Genomic DNA, 23,509 nt, shown 5'->3' on the forward strand with positions numbered 1-23,509 from the left:
TCATAGCAGCATTATTCACAGTAGCCAAAAGGTGGGAACAACCCAGTGTTCATCCATGGATGAATGGACAAGCAAACTGTGGTCTGTCCTTACAGTGGAATATTATTCAGCCTAAAAAGGAAGGAAATTCTGACACATGCTACAACATAGATGAACCTTGAAGACATTATGGTAAGAAAAATAAGCCAGACACAAAGGACAAATACTGTACAAGTCCACTTATATGAAGTTTTTAGAGTAGTCAAATCCGTAGAGACAGAAAGTGGAATTATGGTTACTGGTGGGGCAAGAAGAGAAGGTATGGAATTTCAGTTTGGGAAGATGAAAAGAGCTCTGGAAATGGATGGTGGCGATGGTTGCACAACAGTTTAAACAATGTCACCAAACAGTACGCCTAAAAATCACACATAGATAAAACATACATTTTATGTTATATATATCTTACTACAGTTAAAAAAATGCTTACACGACAAACACATTTTAATTTCAGTTATGACATAATTTTAGAAATATTAAAATGTGAAAATCACATAAATCTTTAGAATAAAAAGAATATGGTTTTTAACACTCAAAAAAAAGAAAGACTGCTTGAACCCCCACATACAGAGGAGGATAGAAATATAATCCATGGCTTATTGTCAAGGGCATGGAGAGACCAATCCTTAAGGGGAAATCCCAGTCAGAGTATTGCTTATAATTGCCTGGAAAGAGCCCCCATTACTCACAGTTCTGGGGGACAGGGTAGACACTGCAGGAGATGAACCCCGCATCTTCTGTAACATCAGCACACACACACACCCTCAGAGCCAGCCATCCCCACCACCCACTTCCAAACAGCAGAGGGGCTGCAGGATGCTCAGGGTCCCAGGGACTGTCCCCCTGGCCCCTGCAGGAGGCCATGCCTCCTGGCAGAGATGACAAGAGCCCAGGGTGAGACACATCTGGCTGTTGGTACTGGAGGAGGAGAAGACACTAACTGGGCCTCCAGTTGGGATGGTGAGGAGAAGCTCTCCACTGGGTGTTTCCAGAATGTGTCCTGAGCCCCACAGCCTTCAGCTCACCTCTTAGAAAACCCAAATCCCAGAGCAACCCTGTGACCCAGGACCAGAGCTGGCCACCCAGGGCTTCCTGAGCAGGTGGGAAACCAGGCATCTCTGAGTCCTCTGGCCAGCACCAACACAGACCCAGCACATTTCTAATAGCTTCAGTTAATGGTGCCAAAGATACCCCCTGTGCACTCAAGGCCTCTGAGCTGGGCTGACTCACATCAGAAGACAGAATCACACCAGCTGCATTTCCAGGTGCCACGCTGTCTAGCTGTTGAGACCCAGGACTCCTGTCCCGGAACCAGCTCCGCTGCCAGCTAACTGTAAGGTAACTGACCTCGCAGGGCCTTTAACACCCATCCATAAAATATTTACTACATTGCTTTCCCCTAGGACCTCTGCAGATGGGGCGTGAAAATCTCTCGTGCATTCCACGGGCATTTACTGAGCACCTATCATCTGAAGACAGCATGCGGGTCTCTTAGAAGGATAATGAGAAGGGTAAAAACAGATCCTGTCCTTGAAGAGCATACTCGTGTCTTAGGGCTGCCATAACAATGTACCACAAACTAGCTGGCTTAGAACAACAGAAATTTATCGTCTCACAGTTCTGGAGGCTGGAAGTCCAAGGTTAAGGTGTAGGCAGGGTTAGTTGGTCTTGGAAGGTTCTCAGGGAAAATCTGCCCCTGCCTCTCTCCTGGTCATTGCTGGCATTCCTTACCATTCCTTGACTTGTAGATGCCTCACTCCAGCCTCTGCCTCTGTCTTCACATGGGCATCCCCCCCTGTGTCGGTGTCCAGCTTTTTCTTTTCTTATAAAGACATCAGTAATTGGGTTAGGGCCAACCCTCATTCAATATCTCTTCCTCTTAACTTGATTACATCCACAAAGACCCTATTTCAAATGAGCTCACCTTCTTAGCTTCTAGGGGTTAGGATTTACATACATCTTTTTGGAAGACACGATTCAATCCAGGGACCTTCCAAAAGTAAGAATGAAAACAATCCTGGAGAAGGAGAAGAACTTTAGAGCCAAATAGAGTTGGGCTTTTTAACCTCTGAGAACCTCAGTGCACTCCACTGTAAAATGGAATAGCAATATCTACATTGCAAGGTATAATATATACAAGGCAACAAGTGCATGTTGGCACTAAGTACTAATATTTTTATAACTATTATTATTAACTGAATGACAAGGCACAAAAAGATGAGGTAGCATAGAAGAGGTTCAAGCAAAATACCCTAGAGCAAGACTCCATCAGATTGTAAGGAACAAGATTAGCTTAATAGAATAGACATTTGAAATGACATTTGAACTTGGAAGGATGGACAGGATTTTGACAGGTAGAACCAGCAGGAGGGAATTCCAGGAAGTGAGGGCTACATAAACAAGCCTTGGCGGCAGGAGAGTTTAGAGAATGTTTGGAGAAAAGGTGGAGTTCCATTTGGCTGGAACATTGGGAAATGAATAACAAGTAATGGTAATTAGGGTTGTAAAGGGGCATTTGGACCACAGAGCATGAGGAGTTGGCATTTAATTCATAGGCAGTGGGGGAGCCAATGAATGTTTTTTGGAAGGAGTGACGCAATTAAGCCTGCATTTCAGAATATTAATCTGGCTGCAGCGTGCAGGATCAGGGAATTCTGCAACCTCCGGGGCAGGGAGCGATCAGGGCCTGAAGCCCGAGGAAAGCTTTCCTGGTCCTGGTTGAAGACGGAAGGTGGGTGGTGGAAAGTATCCTTGGACTCGGTCATGGCTTGGCCGGTCACCTTGGACAAGTCATATACCCTCTGTGATTACAGTTGCTTCATTGTAAAATGGGGTGAGCCAGTGACAGGTGCTGGGAGACCTTCAAGACCCTCGCATGGCTAACACTTCCCAGCCTGAGGAGACACCAGCAGGCCTGTGAGCTGCTTTCACAGGGCATCTTGCGGGTGCAGAGGGGGATCTTCTGCTCAAACCTCTGTCCAAACCCCTGCTCCTCTTCCGCCCCTCTGGAAGACCAAGAGCCTCCCAGATCTCTGGGCTTTGGGGAGGCCAGAGCCCAGTCAGGCTGCTGGCGAGCTGTGAGCAGTCTTAATTGTTCTGCATTAAGTTAACTTTCACCTCGAGCTTACTTTAGAATTCTGTGAATATTTATGAGCGAGCTCTTGCTTAATGAGGAGGGGAACAGAGACATTAATGAGCTTTCTTTCCCGGTTGGGTTTGGGGAATTTTTTTTTTTTTTTTTTTTTTTTTTTGGCTTCACATCTCTAATCTGAATTCCAGTGATGCTGTACCTTTCTTCTCCCTGGTTCTTCGGAGGGAAGAAGACCCGCTGTAACTTTTCACTTCTACTATTCAGGTGGAATCCAAGCACACAAATGCAAAAGCTGAAGCAGTCCCACACTCCCAGGCTGGGGAGAGGCCTCTTCCCCCTGCAGTAGAGTATTTGTGTGTGTACACATGTGAGTGTGTGAGTGAGAGGCTGTGTGTGCACACTTGTGGTCACACGTGGGGAAGTGTAAGCTCTCCTAAAAGCAAGAAGGCCTGGCTGGGTTCAAATCCAAATGACTCTGATGGTGCCACTACACTCCAGCCTGGGCAACAGAGCAAGACCCTATCTCTAAATAAATTAATAAATTAATAATAAAATAAAACAAATGCATACAAAAGCTACTTCTCTCCTCAGGGATGAGAGAAAAGATAAGGCAGGTCCTCTTTCTTTTCTTGGGTCTCTTCTTTGCAGGACAAAAGTGTAACGTTTAGGGCCTCTCTGGATGCTATGCCTCAGGGACCAGCCCCAGGATCTCCCTAGAATGGGACAGCACCTGTGGCTTGCACTCCTGTCAGCCAGCTTGAGCCAGGGCAAGACTGAGAGGGGAGGCCCGGGCGGCCCTTCTGACACAGAGGAGAAAGTGAGGAGTCTCCTTGTCTAGCCACCCAGGGCATGGAGCAAGAAGGGAAACTCAGGGGACAATAGACGGGTGTCACCCCCACTCAGGAAGTTTGGAAAATGTCAACAGTTCCCGCACTCCATCTGTTCCCCTGGGATTCATTGTCCGGTCTCTAAGGGAATGCAGAAAAGCCTGGCAGTTGCATCATGGATGGATCAATAAAGAAGAAGCAGAGAAGGTTCGCAGACAGGTGAAAACTCCTCCCTGGCAAAATGTGAGGTTGTTTCTCCCTGGCCTCCCCTTGGCCTTTCAGCCAAGGGGCACTCTCCAGCTCGCTCCATCTGACTCCCATCTGCCTTTGGCCTCTGATGTGATGTTAGTCACTTTGTACTTCACTGTACATTTGGCCAAAGCTGGTGGGAATCTGTTCTCAAGAACTCCTGCTGGGGCAGAAGCCTCGGGCCCTGGCGTAGGCAGATCGTCTTCAGTCCTCCCAGCCCTGGTCCTCCTTTTCTCCTGCCCAGAGGCCATCCTTGCTCCAAATCCCCTCCCCACGCCAACTGCATCTTTTGTAGCAGCTTCTCTGCCTAGAACCACAAGCCCAGGAGGGAGGTTCATATGCCCAGCCCTGAAGCCTGGCTGGCAAGACAGCTGCCTCATAATTTTGTGTATATGTGTGTGTGTGTGTGTGTGTGTGTGTGTGTGCGCGCGTTTGCCTATGGGAACAGCTCACACCTGGTATTAGGCTAACCTGTTAGCCCTGATGCGGTTGACAGATGCTGAAGAACTAACAACAAAGAGAGAAACTAAACACTGATTTTGTTGTATAAAAGGCAAACTAATTACAGCTTCTTATGAGCATGCTCTTCACTATTTAAGTCCAATCACATATGCACAGTGGCTGCTTTGCACATATTGACGCAATAGATCATTTCTGTTGTGGGTTTCACTTGATTACAACACTAAATTCTGCATCCATATACTCAGCTTTCTATCACTCATGCAGTGTTGTGATCTGCTCCCAACTTTTCCATAAAGTTTAACTTTCTTAGAAATGTGAGGCATGATCTTTTTCAAGAAAAATGCAGAAAACCGAAGAAAGAAGATGGGTAGGGTGCTAGGAACAAATTAATCATAGTCTGATCACTCAAACCCAACACTGTTAACATTGTCATGTTACTGTTTGTCTTTTTTCAGTAATTTTTCCTTGACAGAATTTAATTAGCTAACCCCCCAGTGTAAGTCATTCGGGTCGGTGTCAGGTCTGTGCTATAATAAACAGTGCTGTGTTAAACATTTTTATGCATTTACTACTGAGTGACACTCAGGTGAAATTATTGGGCAACTTTTGGTCCTCGACATTTTTAAACCTCTTGATGAATATTGCCAAGTCACTTTCCCAAAGAGTTGTACCAATCAGCAGTGTACAAAAGTGCCCATCTCAATGCATCCCCACCAGGACTATTTTCTCATTTATTTTCTCCCTAATTTTTGGTATTTTGATGAGCTAAAATGACAGTACTTTCTTGCTACCCCACTTCACTTTTTTTTTTTTTTTTTTAGTAACTAGTGAAATTAGATATTTTTCCATGTGTTCACAACAATCAAAAGTTAAGGGAAAAAACATTGAGACTGCATATTTGGTACGGTGTACACTGCTTGGGTGACTAAAGTCTCAGAATTCACCACTAAACTACTCATCCATGTAACCAAAAACCACCTGTACCCCCAAAATATTGAATTTTTTAAAACATTGATGTGTGCATGTATGTGCACATCCAGGTGTGTAGGCAAATGCACCCTGTGCTTGTGGACTGCACCAGACACAGGCGTGTCTCAGAGCTCAGATGCTTCTGAGTGTGTGTCAGCAGGTGTGAACGCATGTATTTGGGATGTGGCATGTAGTTATTTCACTTTCTTGTGGGAGCAAGGGAGGTGAAAAGAGAAAAATATAAGCTCCTTAATCATTCAGACTCAAGTCCAGGGTTACCAAGTTAATAGTTGTATGAGTTGAGACAAGTGACTTCCCTTTCTCTTTAGGTTTTTGTTTCTCCACCTGTAAAACAGTTGACAATAATACTTATGACGTAGAATTGTGGAGAACATTATATAATGAATGAAGACACAGTAGAAGCGCCCACCCCCAGTAGGAATTCCCTGTCTTTCCCAGTTCGGGGTGTGAAGGCAGGTGTATTTGGGCATCAGTGAAGACTCATTGGAAGGCCACTTCTTGAGAGCCACACAATCCTCTACTCTGTTCTCCAGTCACTAGGAAAGAACCAGGTTTATTCTTCAGGTTCTGCAGATGTTTGTGGAGTGAATGAAGGAAGCTCCGTGCAAATGCATGCAAAGCTTTCCTGGAGGAAACAAGGGAGTCTGAGTCAGTTCACTCCACCCAGGCTTCTCTTCTCTGTGGACTTGACAGCCTGCCAGGTCTGGGGTGACCCTTTGAAGTCTGACATTTCCAGCTCCTGGAGAGATGTGGCCAGGCCTCCTCAGGGAGAGAGAGGCTCCAGTGCTCGGACCCCACGCCTTCCCAGAGAGGCCATGTGGTAGGGGCTTGCCTCCTGTCCACACCCGGCCGAGCTGTGGGCCTGGGCCAAGTCACTGAAATGCCCCATGCCTTTGTTTCTTCATCTCTAACACAGAAGTATCAATAGCACCTACCTCATTGACTGTTGCAAGGATTAAACGAGATGATTCATATGAAGCTCTTGCTGCCTGGCACAGCATTAGCACTCAGGGTGGCCCCAGCCTGCCTCCCTCTTCCCTTCATTTCCTCCCTGGGGTCCTAGGAGTCACTGCTGGCAGTGGAGGTAGGGGCTGGGCAGCTTTCCAAGGAGGAATTTTTGTGTTGCGGGGAATATCCAGGAAGGCCCAGAAATTCCTGCCTACCTTCTATCTTAGCCTCTCTGAGGAGCAGTGCTTATGGACTGCAGGTATGATATGTCAAAGAAAACCACAACTAGATAATAGTTAAAGCAGTAAAAATATATTTTATTCGGGACTATTGCAACAGGGGAAAAGAGACCTCAATACAGAACTGGGCTCAGTTCTCAATGTAACAAGAAGTGCGAATTTATAGCCAAGGAGCAGGGTCAGAGGTGTTGGTGGATGGAAAATTACTAAGAGAAAACATCACAGGTAAGGGGTATTCTGGCTAAACCAACCTAACAGGAGTCTTGCTGAAGTCAGGCCAGGGCGACTAGATATCAACTGGGGGATGGCAGGGGATGAGGAAGCCAGCAGATATCAAGGCTGATCAGATACCCATTTAGCAGGATTCTTACTAAAATAAGGCAATCCAAAGACAGACATGGAAGTCTAGCTGGGCCATGGAGGCCTAGCTGGGAAGAGGATTCAGAGAAGCCTGACCAGAGTTTGGTCAAGGAGAGACTCTGTGACATGAAGGGAAATGACTGATCAAGAAGGAGACAAAGGAAGAGAAGAGAGGGGAACATCACTGTGCTAATTGCAATGAAACTTACAAAGAGGCAAAGGGATTGGTCTCAGCCCTCCGAGAGCTGAGGTGGCACACAGAAGGCAGGACTCAGTTTGCCTGGATGCCCCATAGATTCTAGTCCAGGTTCTACCACCAAGGCTCTGAGGATTCCGACAGACCACCTTGTTTCCCTGGGCCTCATCGGCCTCCTCTGTCAAAGTGAGAGAGCCGGTTGTTCCTCTCTGAGGCAGGAGCAGGCTAAACAGAGCAAGGGCTCATTGCTTTGTGTTCTTTGTAACAAAGGTACCACATGAGTCAAGGTACAAATATAGCCAGGTATTCTGCCATTTGATAAAAATATTAGGGCACTGGGTGGGCCTCCTTAATATGGCTGAGCAGACGCATCCTAGGGACTCTGGTGGAGAAGATAGATAAGCACGTGCCTAGAACAGCGGAGCTGTGGGCTGTGGAGATAGCCGTCAGGGATGGGATCTGGGCAGCTGGGCAGCTGGGCCTGTGTCCCCTGCACAAGCCGGACATCTGAAGAAACAGGGAACTTATGTCAGTATCACTTTTCTGGCAATAACTTTCAGGCTCCTAAAGCAGATCTTTATACCAGCAATAGGGGTTTCTTTGGTAATAAGGTCTCTGCTTTAAGCATTTGCTAAAACCAGATTAATCTGAATAAGAAAATAAGATGACAGAGGCACATCAGTTACTCATCACTCAGTTAATCCCTGGCAGTGCATGTATCTACCGAGCACCCACCAAGGTATACGCAGAGCTGGTGCTAGGTTATGTCGACACAGTTCAGGCCTCAGGATACACCCAGGTCTTGTTCATAGGTGTGTTACTTACAGTGGATTCTCAATATACGCTGTTTCCTCTTCTTATGGCGTAGAATCCATAGTGCTTTCGCAGATGTCCCCAAGCTTGGCAGCCGCCTCCTCTAGGCCCCATGCTAGGTTGCTGTGCGTGTTATGGAGCTTCCCATGCTGCCTTGTGATTTCTCTGTTTATTTGTTGGGCTCCTCCACGAGCCTGCCCTTTCCTAGGATAAGCACCATGCTCAGTGTTTCACCTTTCTGGACCCAGTGTCTGACGCAATGCCCGGCACGTAGCATATGTGAATAAACATCTACTCATGTCAGACAGTCACAGATCTGTCTTGGATTGTGGGCTTCCTGCTGGCAAGGCCATTTCTGTTATTTATATTTGCACCTGAAGACCTTTCCTGGGGCCCAGCACATCATAACTGCTCTTCATTTGATCAGTGACTGATGCGTTCCCCAAATTGTGTAAAAAGCTCAGGGAGACTGCCAGCACATTGGTGGGGCAGGGCCCCCAACAGAGGGAGATGTTGTGTATAAAGCACTTAGCACAGTGCCTGACAATGAATAGGGGCTCATTGAATACTATGATTGTTGCCTTGGGCAAATCACTGAATGCCTTTGAAGCTCAGTTTCCTCATCTATACAATGGGAAAGGAATCCCAGCTGCCACAGGATTGTTGTGGGAATTAAGGGCAGCCATGAATGAGGCCTGCCTGGCTCCCAGCAGGTTCTAGTCAGTGCCAGCTGAACCTGTCCAGCACCCTTTGACCTACCTAGAGAGCCAGCACCTGGCTAGGGAAGATTCCCAGAGCAGAGCCTCCGCACCTGGTACAGGTGTTTGGGGCACAGACCCCTTGGCCTGGCTGTGGCTAAGTGAGCCTAAGACAACTAGAGCCTCGAGCTCCTCACCTCTCACTACAGATGGCAGCCTCTGTTGACTCCAATGTCCTGGGCGAATATTATCATCTTCCACATGTGCTATGATGTGAAGAGCGTAAGGAGGCTCTGACCTAGAAGACCAGACAGGCCCCTGCTGAGGGAGAAGAGGCTTGGCTTCAGCTGTGGTGCTCAGCCTCCTCGTTGCCATGACTCTTTTCTGACTCTTCATGTATTTTTTAAAAATACGTAATTTTCTAAAGGGAAATTAAATTGGATCGTGCATTAATTTGAGGGACCGGAGTCTGATCAGGCTGGCATCAGAAATTGCTGGCTTCTGATCCTTGCTAGGGTTCCAAGCTCCCTGAGCTTGCTAGGGTTCCAAGAGTGATCTGGGGGCCCCTGTGACCTCACTATGACCCCTTCCCATACCCCCACTCCCACATGGAGGGCACTCGTGTCCACTGGCCTCCAGGCAAGCTCCTCACCTGCTCGTCTCACCTGGGGAGATAGGGGCTATAGTTGGATTCCCAGGAGCCTGTGGTTACCTCACTCTCATGAGAGCACCCCACTACTTGACTTTGGAGCCTGAACTGGCTGCTCCTGCCTCTAGCAGTTCTAGATGGCAGACTCTATCTTGGTGGGAATGAGGGGCACAGAAGTTGGGAGAACATCTTCCTGGATGCTGCCAGAACCAAGCAAGAGAAATCCGAGGGATGGGACGGCAGTAGTGTGTGCAGCAGGGACTGGCCTCGGGCTTCTCCTGCCAGCCTTTGCCCGGCTCCCTGTGCCCTGTAGCCACAATGAATGGAGCAAGGGCTTTAGCTCAGATACTCATGTGAAGCAGGACTGGGTTTGAGGCCCACTTCTACTGTTTATGAGCTGAGTGATTCCAGAGAGGTTATTAAGCAAATGAGGCCTAATCATCTGTAAAATGGGGATGATAAGAGAACCTACTACACTGGGCCCTCGTACAGATTAAAAATGTAAAAGGTCCACGTGAAGAAAGTGCTTAGCACGGTGCTTGGCATGCAGTAAGCATTCATGACATGCGCACTGCCCTTATTTTTTATGATTGTCTATTTTGTGCAAGGAACTCTGCCCCTGCTTCCCCTGGAGGAAAGCCACATTGCAATGTGATAGCTCCTTCACACTGTGGCCCTCAGCCTTAAGCCCTACCACTGCTCTGTGTTTGGTAGCGTTGGGTGCCCTGGGACCCTCACCATCATTTCTGCATTTCCCCTAATTCCCCATGCAGGGTGTGGCACACAGAGGCCACAGGCAAAATCAGCTGAGCAGCTGGCCCTGAGGGTGTGAAAACCAGCTCCTCCAGACCCACCAGTGGAGCCGGGGAGTTGGCCTTGACCTTCATCTTCCCTCTTTGTCATCACTGTTGGTGAAGATCAGCTGTCCAGGCCTTTCCTTTCACAGAAATGGCTGCTGCTCACTGAGCATTTACCAGGCACCGTGCCCAGCACCCCACAAGCATCACCCCTCCAGTCCTCACTACGGTCCTGTGATGCAGGATTAACATCATCCCCCATTTCCAGACAAGAACACTGACCCTCTGGAAGGCTGATGTGCCCAGCATGGCACTGCAAGGAATGCTCTCACTGGTCCTTCGTCACCACTCTGCACTGTCCCTAACTCTTGAAGTCATTTCTGACCCGGGCCAAGGAAACAGGCAAGTGGGGAAAAAGAAATAGAAATGTCTGAGCCTAAATTCTCCAGGCCCCAAACTCTCAAAGAAAAATGCTAATGATACTTACCTATTCCCAGTAAGTAACATCTCTCCAGGGGAAGTTGAAAATAGAATTTTAGTCATACCATAATGGAGCCAATTGATTTTTTTAAAATAATGAAGCCTTCGTCTTAGGTAGCCAAGTCTGACTATGGGTGCTACGGGAAGAGAGGAGAGGCAGAGAGTCCATGGCCTAGGGGTGGACAATCCGAAGAGCGCATTTGCCTTGGGAATTCAGTAAGTGGCATTCACCCAGGGACTCAGAAATACCCAAACCTTAAAGATCAACTCACCCTGTGCTTTCATCACCCACCCCTTAGCCACTCCCCACAGCTGAGCCCACACCCAGGTAAGGGAGGAACAGATCCCTCACAGCTATTCTGTGTATTTCTTGAGCCAAGCATTGTCAGGATTTCCTGAGTGTGGGTAGCAAGCAGTAAAAATACATCAACTTTCATCTTGGTGTAGTATTTTCTGGTTTTGTCTAAATTCCTTGACCTCTCTTTTTCCATCTGATTTTCACCATAACACAGGACACAGACACAATGTAAACAAAACACCTAGTCTAGGACCTGCCACACTGTTGCCCCACTCAGTAAGCACTGATCCTCTCTTCTTCCTCTGTCTGAGCAGATGAGGAAAGTAAAGCACAGAGAGGAAGATGACCTGCCAAGACTCACACATCAGGATAGTGATAGAACCAGGACCTTCACCCATTACACTGTTCAGACCCCGCTCCCCTGATCATCAGTTTTATACAGATAAGATCTAATGAAATGGAACATTGACCGTGGTGTCAGGAAGATGCCACAGCAGCCGGGTGTGTGTGTCAGCCTTCCTGAGGTCCCGAAGCTGGAGGGGTGACAGGCAGAGGCTAGAGGGAGTGCACATCCTGAGACCAATTATTTTAGCCCAATTATTGGCTTGGCTCCTTTTACAGCTGCCACAGCCCCTCACAGCAAAGACCCAATTTGTTGGACCCCAGGGAGAGTTCCTGCTCTTTGCACACACCCACATAAAAAACCCAGACAGACTCTGGAAAAAAAATATGGCCAAGTTTTGCACTTATTTTATGCTACTTAGTGGAGTGTTCCTTTGCCTTTTGTGTTATTAAAGCCTTGAGCTGACAGCCTCAAACCAGCTCCTTGGAGTCCTGAAGGTTACTCCGTTCTCGCCCTTCACAGAGACGTCTACAAGAAACAGTGGATTTACTGTTAGCTCCAGGGCTGGAGAGAGACATTTTCCACCTCCCTGGGCTCAGCTAATTGGCTATAGTTTCTCACTGAGAAGAGAAGGAATAGTTCTCAGGCACCTGCTCTCTCTCCAGCCAGGATGGCAGCTTGGAGAGAAAGTCAGAAAGTGCCAGCCTGTGCCCAGCATGGGCTTTTGGGTGCAACCTTTGGGCAAACTGGAGGGATGGAGCACCAGAATGGGGCTTCTTCCTCTGTGCCCTGTCCTGGGTCACAGGGAAACCAAGAGCCTCTCCTCTCAAGGTATTCGGTCCCAGCATGAGAGCTGCCCTCTTCCAGGTAGGGAAAGGCCCATTCTACGGCACCAAGGACTGGAAGAGACTAGTCACAGGACCAGGGCACCTAACCTAGCCCCCAATCAGAAGAAGGGACATAAAAGCCAGAAATGAGAAGAGCCACAATCGCTCACCCAGTTTATTCAAGATAGAGCCACAAATAGATTCAGCAGGCCCCTCACACACTGACCCCTTGGTCATCTCCGGTTCCATGATCCTGGGCAGAAATGGCAGACAAGAGCCAGAGCTGGTCATGCATCTTTTATCTCAGTAATATCCTGTCCACATTGGGTGATGCTGGACCAGGAAGCAGCTTTTTGCTTGAAATTTCCGGTGCTGCCTTTAGAGCCCAGGAGGGGGCTAGGAAAAACCATTTGGTTGGTCCAGATACCAATCAGTGAATGAAGAGGCTTCTAGAGCAGGATGGGCACAGAGAGGAGCCATCAAGAGAAATTTCATCTCCCTAGAGCTGATGAACATCCCCAGAGCAGGTTGGGGACCCTGTCTTGGTCATTTTTGAATCCCCAGCACTCAGCCCAGTGTCTGACATGTAAAGGCTATCATTTAATATTGTTTTAACCTTTGATCAAATGAGTGGGTTGGTGCATGCATGCAAGCATTTGCAGGCGCGCACACGCACGCACACACACACACACACACACACAGAGGAAATGTGACAATTTTTCCAAGTCTAGAAAAATAATCTTCTGGCTGGGCGCAGTGGCTCATGCCTGTAATCCCAGCACTTTGGGAGGCCGAGGCGGGTGGATCACGAGGTCAGGAGATTGAGACCATCCTGGCTAACACGGTGAAACCCAGTCTCTACTAAAAATACAAAAAATTAGCCAGGTGTGGTGGTGGGCGCCTGTAGTCCCAGGTACTCGGCAGGCTGAGGAAGGAGAATGGCGTGAACCCGGGAGGCGGAGCTTGCAGTGAGCCGAGATCGTGCCACTGCACTCCAGCCTGGGGGACAGAGCGAGACTCCGTCTCAAAAAAAAAGAAAAATAATCTTCCGCTGTTGAAACAGAACCGGTAAGGCCAGGACATTGGGTTCTGTAATCCCCTTGGGCTCTTCCTAATCAAAACACAACTACCACAGCTTCTGCTTTCTGCCTGCACAAAGCTGCTTCCCTGGTTTCCACCCCTACCTTCAACAGCGGCCCAGGCCCCACCCATAGCTCCTCCATCTCAACACAGCCCAGCAGCCAGGCTTCCAAAGCCTCTCTCTTCTTTCTCTCCCAGAGCTAATCCCAATCCTTCTCCCTTACACTTCAGGCCTATTTAAAGGGAGACAGGCGACTGGCCCTGGTCTGGCCAGGGGTTTGAGATGATCCAGATTAGGGGTGGAGGATGGGGTCATTCAGGGCGTCCCCTCCTTCTCGCTCCATGGTGCTTGAGAATGAAGGGCAGACACTTAAAGTTAACATACAAGAGGCCTCTTTGGCAAGGCACATCTTGGTTCTCCAAGTCCTTAAACAGGTGCCGCAGAGCAGAAGTATTTAATACTTTTTGCAGAGTTGGCAGTCTCCTCTTGGAGCTGGGGATTTTGTTGGTCCCACTGATGTCCATCTCTAGCCACTTCCCCTCACCAACTTTGTGCATCAGAATTTCCAGAATGAGCTGAGATGAGAAGCTCTAATAACAGAGGAGAGCAAGGCCTGAGAGGGCTTATGCATGCTCCCTGTTTACCATGAACACTGAGGTATTTATTGTGGCCTTTAGTCCACAGTTGTCTTGACACAGCATTGACCAAGGAACAGGGTCAGGAAACAGACCATATTTTGGAATTCAACTAACTCCTTTTCCTCGGAGCAATACCTCTAATAAGCAAGCCCTTGCATTTGTACATCATCTCATGGCACAGAGGAGGAGTGAGTTTGTGGACCAGGAAACCTTTGACCAATGGCATTAGTTTTGGGGGAGGCTTTAACTCTTGCATTCATTGATCTCAGGAATTAAGTGAGTACCTGTCAGTATGAACAAACCAATTACAAAGATGCTGAGAAAATTCAGAGAAATGGAGTGGCAGACGTCAGGCCAAGTGAATCAGAAAAGGTTTTCTGAAAGAGCAGTGTTTTTTTAAGACTTGAAAGAGGAAAAGGATGAAAGTAACATTTATTGAGTTCCTACTTCTCTATCCCAGGCGTTATACAAGGTGCATGGACTTTCCTGTTTGTTTCTATGTGCTATATTCTGGATAGTTCCTTCTAACCTACAGTGCACTAATTTTCTCTTCAGCTGTGTTTATTTAGCATTTAATAAACCCATTCGTTGCATACTTAATTTTAGTTGTTGTGCTTTTTAGTTCTAGAATTTGTATTTGGGTTTTTTCAACATTTCTAGGTCACTTTTTAGTTCCCATTTCTTAAGAAAATGTTCAAGCTTGCCTTTATTATATTTTCTTGAATTGTTAATATGGTGGTCTGTGTCTGATACTTCCAATACAGCCATGCATCACTTAACGATGGACATAAGTTCTGAGAAATGCATTGTTACGCAATTTTATCCTTATGCAAACATCATACAGTGTACTTGCACAAGCCTAGATGATATAGCCTACTACACTCCAGACTATGTGGTTTAGTCTATTGCTCCTAAACTACAAACCTGTATAGCATGTTATCTTATTTTTTTGAGACAGAGTCTTGCTCTGTCGCCCAGGTTGGAATGCAATGGCGCAGTCTAGGCTCACTGCAACCTCCGCTTCCCAGGTTCAAGTGATTCTCCTGCCTCAGGCTCCTGAGCAGCTGGGATTACAGGCACCCGCCACCACACACAGCTATTTTTGTATTTTTTATAGAGATGGGGTTTCACCATGTTGGCCAGGCTGGTCTCAAACCCCTGACCTCATGATCCACCCGCCTCGGCCTCCCAAAGTGCTGGGATTACAGGCGTGAGCCACCACGCCTGGCCATAGCATGTTATCGTACCGAATACTGCAGACAACTGTAACACAGTGGTAAGTATTTGTGTATCTCAACCTATCTAAACATAGAAAAGGTACCGTAAAAATACGATACCATAGTTTTATAGGACTGCCATCATATATGCAGTTCATCACTGACCAAAATGTCATTATGACATGCATGACTATATGTCACTTCTTTGGGGGTCTCTTTTTATCATCATTTTCTTCTGGTTCTTACTCATGGTGTCTTCTTCCCTTATATGCTTTATCTTTGACTCTGTGCTGGTCAGCGTATTTGAAAATTATTTGAAGGATAATCTGTGGTTTAGAATCAGTATTCTTCCTCCAGAGAGGATTTTAATTTACTGTGTTAGTCACCTGGGAATGTTACCAATCCAGGACCTCCTTAACCCAAATTCCCTAATCTAAATTCAAGGCTGCAAGTCCATAGAGGAGATATTTACTCTCAGTTCATCTTCACCCTGAAGGTAAAGCACTTCAGGACCCCAACTTTGAGTAAAGTGTAGGGTATTTATTTAGGCTTCCTATCTTAGAGCTGGGTGGGGAAGCTGCAAAAACCACAGCTCATTGTTGTCACTGTTGCTTCTGGATTAATTTTTTTTAAAGGCAAGGGTGGGGTTGAATACTGGGCTTACCTCTTTGAGTTCTCACTTCCTCAGAGATTATGGCCCATGATTCCTTATTACTTTGTTATGTCTTTGATGTTTTTAAGAAAATGTTTGTTGTATTTCATCCAGCGTTTTAAATTATCCTCAGCAGAAGGGTTTATTCAAACTGCTTAGTTTTACATTACTGGAAGTGGATATCCCTTCTCTCATTTTCCTCACAATAACCATGTGAGATGAGTAAATATAAATATTCCCATTTACAGATCAGAAAACAATGGTTAAAAATTTTAACCCAATCAAGTGATCCCCAGGTTGAGGACCACGATTGTTCTGAGCCGAAAGCCCATAGCATTCCCATTATGCCACGCTTGGGAATGGAAAAGAGGAGCATAAAAGCCATTTAAAGTACATGGGCAAGAGTTCAGAGGAGAATGGGAGGGCCGGGCCGTGAGGGCCATGAGCATGTCCACGATAAGTAGGGCTTCTGCATCAACAGGAGTGTCCCCAGGGGAAACAGCAGGCCAGGCTGTGCAGACACTCCCCACTAGTGTAGAAGGTCTCTGTTGAAAAAGATGTGCCCCCCTTTGAGTGACCCCATCCTATGGAAGACAGATGTCCCCTGGAGCTGCAGCACACAGGAGGCAGGTGAGGACCCAGCAGCTGGGAGCCAGTGTTGTAGCAGGGGTGCTCCTCAGAGCAGAGGGTACCTGGTGGGAGCCGTGAGATGTCACTTGGTGAAAAGGCCCCTGGGGAAGGCCAGACAGGATTTCAGATTTGGCCTGAAGGGAACCACAGTGTTCCCCTGGCTCACCTCATGTTCTTTTCTCTCCTCTTCCTGCCGTCCTGTACCCCTCCTGCCACCAGGAAGTAACCCAGCAGCTGCTCCAGGATGCCTTGGTCCCACACCTCTGAGCCTCTGTTTTCATTCTGTCCTTCTGTAATTACTTGTCCCCCACATGCAGGTTGCTGCCCTGCTCTGCAGCCGCGGGGAATTTTCACACCGTCCACACAGGAGGCTCGCTGAATTCTCCTTAGGCACTCCCCCAGCCACGTGGGCCAGCGGCAGACTCCAGCTCTCCACGTCCCCCAACTCCTCGCTTGACTCTTGTTCTCAAGGAGTTTGGTTTTTCCCTAAAGTTTAAGGTCTCTGCTTAGCCATGCTCTTTAAAAGAGGTTGACTTACATTCCCCTAGGAATTTCATTTTGGACTTGATAACATTTCTAAGATTAATTTTCATACTGTCCACACAGGAGGCCATTGAAACGCACAGGGTATGTGTCAGTCTGACTGTGAGGGGCTCAGGAAGGAACCTACCAACTGGGAGACAGAGAGGGCAGACTGGAAAGTACAGCCAGACTGAGGCAAGGGTGAGGGGACAAGGCTGGCCCAGGTGCCCACCCAGATTGTGGCATCCAGGTTGTGGCGGTGGATCTCTGGCCAGCCTGGAAGAGTTCCTCCCAACAGTGTCCCCACTGCCCTGTCTGATGGACTGGGCTGAGATGTATGCGTTCTCTTCTTGAGGATTTTCTTACTTTTTTTTTCCCCGTTGGGGTTGATATTCCATTGAGATTAATAGTCTGTTGAGTCATTTTAAAGGGGCCCTGTGACAAAGAGAAAGGAAATAAATAAACCCTGCCTGTCAGCTTAGGCCGCCCTTTCCTCCATGCCACCTGGCTCTGCTTTGTAGCCAAGAAGTCCCCTGCCCTTTATTTGATCCACCCGCCACCCTGCAGCTGGGAGGATCTCCCTGTGCTTCGCCCGTGCTGTCAGCCATGCACACGGGCCCTCAGGGGAGCGTGGGACAGGGAAGAAGGGAAGGCGGTGGCCCTTCCTGTGCTGTCTGTCCTGCATGCAGCATCCGCCCTCACTGAAGGGCAGCAGTCAAGGGCCTAGGCACCTGAGGCAGACCGCCTGGGCGCCAACTTCAGCTGTACTGTTAATTAACGCTATGATTTGGCAGTTATTATTTAACCTCTCCAAGCCTTAGTCTCCTAATATGCAAAATGGGGATAATTATAGAACCCATCTCCCTATCTGGGGTTGTTTGGAGAATTAAATAAACTAACAGTCACAAAATACTTGGACCAGTATCTGGCACATAGTAAGCATTCATCCATTATGACTTCTCATACTCTCCCCAGCAGTGGAGCAGGGCACCTTCACTCCAGCCTCTTCCCTGGGGGTCAGCTAGATTTCCCGCAGAGGCTACAGGCAGGGCTGCTGAGGAAGCCTTGCGGAGCCCTGCAAGTGACCCCAGCATGTCCCCTTCCCCGCACACTGCAGCTAGGTCAGACCCAGAACACAGAAGGTTAATTGAAGGGCAGAGAGCAGAAATGTTGTAAAAGGAAGGTTCAGAGCAAACATAAAATGCATGCAGTCACAACAGGGTGTGGGGGAGGCTGACAGATGGGTCCCTGCTAGCCCTGTAGCAACCCCTAAGCCCACCTGCCTCTTTCCTGCCTGATTAGAACCTAAATTAAACTAAATATTGACCAACAAGGAGAGCATGCTGCCAGGGCTAAAGAAAGGCTCTGACTGCCAAGGAAACAGGAGAGTCCCTGGCCATAGCATTACCCTGTCACCTTGGCGGAAGCCAGGGAGGAGCTGGGCAGCAAGCAGGGGTTGGGGGACGGAAAAGGAGTCAATGCCAAGGACATGAGGCATGTGAAAGAAGGCCTTGGTCCAAGGGGAAGGGCTGGGCAGCTCGGTCTAGTGGCCATTGATGCCTGCCCTTCTATAAGCGCTATTATAAAAAAGATGTAAAGTAGTGTAAGACACAGCCCTGGCCTCAAGAAGCAAGAATCTAATTGGCAAGATGAGCCCCACATAAAGAAAAGTTAAAGAAGGCACGAGGGATTTTGCAGGACTGTTTGTCACATGCGCAAAATAAGTAGTGGCCTCAGAAGGGAGTTGGAGTCGATGGTTCTTTTAACGAAGTTTTTTTTTTCTAACTTTTTAATTATGGAAAATTTCAAGTGTATACAAAACCAGAGAGGGTGGTGAATGAAAGCCCATATACCCACCCACCTGGCTTCAGCACACTGCACATCCTATTTCTCACTTGCCTTTCATTTTTTCCCACAGTATTTTAAAGAAGAGTCCACAAACGTGTCCTTTCACCCATAAATACTTCAGTATGCATGCAGCAGATGATTTTTAAGGTTTTTCCATCTCCGACCTGGTGTGAGTGTATGTGTGATGGTGAATATCAGAGAGTTTCTCTGACGGGGTGAGGAGAAAGTGATGTGTCCATTTGGGGGCTTGGTGTCTGTGAGGAATTTTACACAAACACACACACACAACCAGCAGCCCTAAGGACCACCTCTAATCACCCCAAAACTGATCCTAGCATATCTCAACACAGACAAGGCTGGCTGGAACAGCTAAGACATGGGGATCTGAGAGAGGCAGAGACTGAAAGAGAATCAGAGTAGCATCCATGTACTTATAAAACATGTAATGGAACCCTACAGCATGGCAGGTGCTGTGCAAGGCTGTGGAGAGGCAGAGGTGTCCCAGGCAAATGAGGCCTCCACTTTCACCAGCTCACATGGGGTGGGGGCGGGTAAGGCTAGGGTGCTAGGGTGTCCCACCAGAGGGCATCTCACCTGGAACTAGAGGGCAGGAAACAGAGAGAAAAAAGGCAAAGGCTCAAAGAACCAGAGACTTAAAGATAGAGGCCGAAGGGGCCCTGGCTCCTGTCCTTTGCAGGCAGGTGTCCAGACCAGGCCCCTGCTGAGGACTGCAGGAGGAGCCTCCTCAACCCACACAGCCTCAGGGAGTCAGGTGAGCCAGTGTATAGCACGCAGCTCCATTTCTGCCTTCCAAAGCAGAAGAAATACTTCAGGAGAATGTTCAATGCTCAGTCAAATTTACTGAGCTGGGTCAAACCAAACCCAGAAGCATGGAACCCAGAGCTGGAAGCTTGCAAGATGTGAAAGGGCTCTTCTGGGTTTTCCACAGCTCAGTTGAAACATTCAATTGGCCCTAGGCCCTGAGCAGGATTTTCAGTACCCAACATGAGGTTAGAAGCCATAGTTAAGTTGGGGACCCATTTAGTCCTGCTACAGGCTCAATGTGACATTCCTACTATGTGCCTAGTACTGCACCCGGCCTGCTCTCATGCAGCTTACCATCTGGTGGGTAGAGAGACATGAAACAAGCATCTTGTCAGTGCTGCACTGTGGGGTCTGTGAGTGCATATTAACCATTCCCTGTAGGGAGACATTATTCTCAATTTTACAGCTGAAGGATCTAAAGCTTAGAGATCTAAGTGGCTGCCCCGAAGTCACACAACTAGAGAGAGGAAGATGCAGACTTGGAGGCCAGGGACTTCTGACTCCAAGGCCTACGTTCTTTGCATGACATTGTCTTGTACCCAGCTTAGGGCCTGCCAGAGCGGGGGCAGGCAAGTGTGAAACAGCCACTGGCAGTGCAGCCAAATGAGATGAGGAGCAGGCAGTGCTTTCAGAGCTTGGAGGAAGGCTGTGGTGTTGACAGAGGGACAGATGTACTCTGGAGTTCCCAATGGCAGAAGTGGCACTCACAGGTGCAAGTTACAGGAAAGCTGATAATGTGAGCAGCCCAACCATGGCCCAAGTTGTTTCATGCGGAAGAACTAAGCACTGTCTGCCACTGCACAGATCATGAAATGCTTTTACAGACTTGATTTTTATAACAACCCTGCAAGGTAGTTTATTGCTATTCCATTGTTCAGATGAGTCAACTGAGGCCCAGGAAGTTGTGCCTGCTTGAGGTCTCTCAGCTGGGTAGTGGGAGAGCAAGGGCTTCTGCACAGGTCTGTCTGGCTCCAAAGCCTGTGCCTGGCAAGTTCACCAGTAGGCTGAAAGGCCGCCGTGGAGACGATTCCTGTGCCTTGTGGGTGTAGGTCCTGCTACCCTGTACAACCCTTCAAGACCTATAAGAGTCTGAGACTTAATGGAAGAGGGATAACTTCTGGTTCTCGGAGGATGAGGATGGGTGAAAAAGGGAAGGGAGGATGCCCAAGATGGAGGGCAGCACAGCGTGGGGAATGCCAGAACAGATTTGCAAAGGGCAGTTGGAGCAACCTGGATTTACCCTATGAGCAGTGGAAAGCAGTGTGCTCTGAAGAGTGGGGACACCTGGTGGCCATATATTAGGTCAATTGGCCAAACCGCTAAGCACTCAATCTGGCCTGGCCTGGGGCTAAGACTCATCTGGTCACTACCACTACCGTTTTGCCTCTTGCCCGCTTCTACCTCCCACCTGTCACTACCTCAACCACGTCCCAGCTGGAGCCACAGAAGGCAGAATCAGGGGTGTGCGAGGAGAGGCAGGACTGAACCTCAGGGAAGACTCTGGCCATAAGAGTTTGTCTGGTTGACCAGCCCAGCTTCTGTGTCCTAGCTCCCTGTCACCTCTGTGGACTTCCACTTTGACACTTCACCACCTCTAGCTGTGCTATTTTTGGGAGCTACGTCAAGGCATAAAGGTGTCTGACTCTGGCCAATCCTGCCTCTGCTGCACAGACTGCATGGAGCCCTTCCCACCTTCCTGCTTTCTCCCAGCATCCAGCCCTCCCTTCTGCCTTACATGCCCACTTTGGCACTAACCAGGGCTAGTCATGGCAGTTGCTCTACTGTGCAGTTGAGGCAGCTCATCCCTTTCTGAGGAATGTGTGCTAGCCTAGGGTGGCAGAAGGCTGAGAAGCAGCCCCGGGGAGAAGGCTTTTGTGTGAACATACGGAGAAAGAGAAACAGATGGTACAGGCCTGAGGGACAAGGGCTCCACCGCTTGACCAGACACATGTGCTGCTCCTCATGTCTCTTTCTTGTGAACCCCGACTCATAAGAGCCTGGAGAGATAAATGAGAAGTTTCCTGGGATCTGAGATTGGGAAGAATGGACTGAGCAAGGCCCAGTCTCTGTAAAAGCATGCCTCTCATAATTGGGCTTGGGCTTTCGACCTGCCAGCATGGCTCCCAGCCCCACCCAGGGATGCCCCAGGTCAGGGCGTGTGCTCTCTCCAGAGCTGAGGGGCTGGCTCATCACTAGGCAGGGGGCAAGTGGCTTCACAGCCTCTTGAGCTTCAGCCCTTCTACTTTTCCCCTCCAAAGTACAAATGTCCTCGTAGACCACGCTCTGAGCCAATGCATCCATAGGGCAGGGAACAAGTGACTGGACATTTAGGAAGCATCACCACAAATAACCAAATCCCAATTTTCATTTTAGTATCTTCCTATTGACAGGAGACCAGTAGTGAAGTTGATGACATCTCCTTTCCTGGTTTTTATCCCACAGGTGGCTGGCTAGCATTTGCTCTTCCATCTCTGTCTCGTTTTAACACTGGTTTGCAGTCTGCTCACACTCTCTGTATTCATCCATGTCAGTGTGTTTTTCCTAGGTGCTGTGCAGGCTAAAGGAATTATGTCTCTACAAGAACCAGACTTCTTCATTGCGCTCTGCGATGGGCTACAGTGATCACCTCTTTTGGTGACAGGGCTGGTGCAGGCAGCTCTCTGGTCTTTATTGCCCTCCTTCTTGTCATAATAGGAATAGACTCAGGTACAAGAACTTCTTGGGCCAAGTGACAACAGCAGGGTTCTCAAGAATTAGGTTGGGAAGAGGACATCCACTTTAGAAGATGCCCAATAAGAATAACCAGTTGGTTTAAGGCATTATACTCAGTAATAATTTTAACATTTAACTCTTTCACTTCTAGAAAATCCATTTGTTTCTTTTTCACATCTGCATTATGATTCCTGATAGTGTTCTATTGCTTGCTAATCTTTGTGATTTTATGCTTTATTTTTAGAAAACATTTCATACATAACTGTTCTGTATCTATCAATTCTAGTATCTGAAGTTCTTGGGGAGGGTCTAAATCTATTGCTTGTTTGTTTGGTTGACTCACTCTTGGTTGCTTGCTTTCTTATGATTTATTTTACTTGATCTTAATCTATGGGAATCCTGAAGCCCTAGGTTAAGAATGTTTACCACTGGATGGGATTTAAATATGGTTTGCTCATAAGTCAGGTAGTACTACCATCTCGGGATGACTTCAGCCCATTTCGAGGCCCAACTTAAAGCTCTCTCTGTTTGCTTTTAGCCCAAGGTTCCATCTCCCAGTGACAAATCAGGGATCACCTGGTTACTGTTGGTGTATCCCTCAAAGCAAATGTTCCTCCCTCTGCTTACTGCTGACTCCTCCCAGCTGTGATGTGGCCTTAGATTTGTTCCTTTTTATTGGAGGTGAGATAGATTCCCCTACTTCAAGTGAATCATACAATGCATCAAAAAGTATACTTTATTCAGGATAAAAGTGTTTTGCAGCAGAAAGGCCCTCTGATGATCCAGTATGCCGAGTCAGCAGTTCCACTGATAATCTTTTCATAATTCATTCACTCATTCAACAGATGTCTTGAGTGCCCATCCTGTGCCAGGCATGATTCTAGGTACCAAGGATACAGCCTCTCGTCTCCTGGAGCTTGCAGTTTGATTCAAGAAGTCTGTCCCAGGAGCCAGTCCAGTCAATGGAACACACACCAGGGGGATTGCTTTCCTTCTCATTCACTCATGAACAACTGAGTCCCTCCTCAGCATTGTGCAGCATGTCAGGCACCAGGGATCCAGAGATAGAAAGCCCTGTCCT

The 23,509-nt window shown here is 47.9% G+C and overlaps 1 protein-coding gene across 2 annotated transcripts in view; it reads left to right on the forward strand.

The window, feature by feature from the left end:
• Positions 1–23,509, forward strand: part of KCND3 (potassium voltage-gated channel subfamily D member 3) — a 209,124-nt gene that overhangs the window by 160,214 nt on the left and 25,401 nt on the right. The window lies entirely within an intron of this gene.

Source organism: Pongo abelii, chromosome 1, assembly GCF_028885655.2.
Source record: "Pongo abelii isolate AG06213 chromosome 1, NHGRI_mPonAbe1-v2.0_pri, whole genome shotgun sequence".
NCBI lineage: Eukaryota > Metazoa > Chordata > Mammalia > Primates > Hominidae > Pongo > Pongo abelii.